Source organism: Corvus kubaryi, unplaced genomic scaffold, assembly GCF_017639235.1.
Source record: "Corvus kubaryi isolate FWS band 111438036 unplaced genomic scaffold, C.kubaryi_AGA036_p1.0 37395, whole genome shotgun sequence".
NCBI lineage: Eukaryota > Metazoa > Chordata > Aves > Passeriformes > Corvidae > Corvus > Corvus kubaryi.
In genome coordinates this window covers 1,807,091-1,809,431 of record NW_024581134.1, presented here as the reverse complement: position 1 = coordinate 1,809,431, position 2,341 = coordinate 1,807,091, and the positions used below count along the sequence as shown (strand labels likewise).

General features: G+C 51.2%; 1 protein-coding gene across 1 annotated transcript in view; it reads left to right on the top strand.

Annotated features, from left to right (window-relative positions):
• Positions 1–1,903: 1,903 nt before the first annotated feature.
• SLITRK2 (SLIT and NTRK like family member 2) overlaps positions 1,904–2,341 on the top strand; it is a 4,876-nt gene continuing 4,438 nt past the window's right edge. Inside the window, exon 1 of the mRNA XM_042039830.1 lies at positions 1,904–2,026. The gene's annotated coding sequence lies outside the window, so the exon portion shown is untranslated. The remainder of the gene's footprint in view (positions 2,027–2,341) is intronic.

Below are 2,341 nucleotides of genomic sequence, written 5' to 3'. Positions count from 1 at the left end.
AAAGCTGAAGCTATTATTTTTTTTTAATCCTTGTTCCTCCTCCTACAACCATGGTTATTATATGCATGCATTTACAGTGTAATAGAATCAGTATCATCTCCGTGTCTTTTTACTGCTGCAATCCCCTAACATGCTGTTCCTTCCATCCCACATGAATCTGGTAATTACTGCTGAGGCATGCCATGCGTACGCTTTCCCTTCCAAGGCAGCAGCAGCAGTGCCACAAACACATTTCCTACCTATTAGTAAACACAAGCAAGTGGGACAGTGTATGTTGCCTCATAAGCCAATTCCAGGACATGGTCCTTGCTCACCAGAAAGCTGCACCTGACTGAAACTCACGCACATAAAACAAATGTACACTGTGAGACAAGGGAAAAATGCACTGGACTTACTTGTGCCTTCATTTTTGCTGTGTGTTGGAGCGAGCTGTCAGAGCTGGCAGTGCTGGGCTGCTCAGGTGAAATGTGATGAAGGGAGGTTACAGGAACCTCTATGTGCCTCTGTGCAGTGCCAGTGTGGGCAGGTGTGTGTGAATATGCTCCCCTCTGAAAAAAATAAAACCAAAAAAATCAACCTGGGTTTCTTTTTACCTTCTCTTTTTTAGGCTTGTGCCCCCAGACTGTGTTAGAAAGAGCTGAAAACAGGATTTGCTACAGTCTGTAACTAGTCCAATTTTGCTCCCCAAACATTATATCCTCATGTTTGAAGCAGAAAACAAGCAAAAAAATCTAACAGAATAATAATCTGGCTGCTGGTGTATTACTGTTGTAAAACGGCAGATCTGCCACACACATCTTTCTTGATCTTAGCAATTTTTGCTCTTGAATTCAGCTGGAAGAGAGTTAGGATGGAGCAGTTCTGAGTGCATTTCAGAATCACAATCTTGTTTAAATTCACACAGCATCAAAAGCGTGCTCCAGTGTGGGATGCTCCTGCTCTTTCCAAAACCTCTCCAAATTTTAGATAGGGAAGCTGCAACTGCTTCAATCCCAAATGAAAACTCCAGCACTATTCCTGTCCTGGAGCACTGCAAAGGCATCTGTGCTGGCTGCTGCAGGATGTTACCTTTTCCAGCCTCAAGAAGAGAGATTAGAATAGACAGTACATTTCTGCTGCTCCTAAAATGTGGGCTCTGATACATAATGGCTAAAGAATACCATGAGATGACAGTACCACTTTTGCCAAGCCCAGAACTCTTTTGGCAGCAAACCTTTACATTCTGGAGACTAAGTAAAGTGTGTATAGTTCCCTGTAAGAATCTGGCAAAAATGCACCCTGCCCTTCGAGCACTTTAAAAATTCCCTGTGGAGTGCCTTTTTTTTCCCCTCCCCCCAGTGTGAACCCAAAGTTTTACCTTTCAGATAGAGATCAAGAGCAGCCATCCTTTCCCATCACACAGATCTGTGCCCAGGGCATGGAGCTTAAGCAAAGTTACAATAACCCACGTTCAATATCTTGTTCTTTTTAAAGGCAGCCAAATGCTACACCACAACATTGCAATGGGGCAGAGGGACTAATCCAGCCAGTGGGAATGATGGTGTTAGATGTGGTTAGATCTGGCTGCTCAGCACTCGGGGGAGCATTCCAGAGAGTGTAGGGATTCAGGCTTGGGACTGCCGCTGCCTGACAGCCCGGCTGGGTGGAAGGTGTTGAACTTCCCTGAACGTGTAGAACACCAGTGTGCTGGGCAGAGCTCGGCACGGCAATTTGGGAAGGGGGCTGCTCCAGCGGGAGCGGGGGATCGATGCTGATGCCAGATCCGGGATTTGCAGCACCGCTGTTCCGAGAGCCAGACTGTGCATGTGTGTGATGTGTGATGTGTTATGCGTGCGTCTGTGTGGCGTGTGCGGAGGATGTGTGCGGGCTGTGCATGTCTCTGTGCGGTGTGCGTGTGTGCGGTGCGCGTGTGTGTGCGGTGCGTGCGCGCTTGCCGGCTGGCTTGTGCCGAAGAAGCTGCTTGACTTGCTCTCGATTTTGAGGGCACGGATTTAGGGACTCGGGGCCAAAAATTCTCCGGACCCAGGTAAATCCGCTTGTTACCTTATTCCCCTTCCCGGCTCCGAGTGCCCGCGCTGTCCTGCAGGTGCTGTCAGAGCGCTCCCGCGATGAGCAGCCGAGCCAGGAGCGGAGCCGGCTGCGAGAGCCACGCAGGGAGGGGGGGACGGGGACTGGGACAGGGGGGCTGGGAAAAACGTGTCCCCCCCGCCCCCGGCTGACGTCAGCGCGGCTCCGCGCGGGGCACCCGGCAAAAGCGCCGCGCCGCGCCGCGCCCCGCGCACAGCCCGCGCAGAGCCCCGCGCTCCCGCAGCGCCGCCGCTCTCGGCAAGAGCGTCGTGAG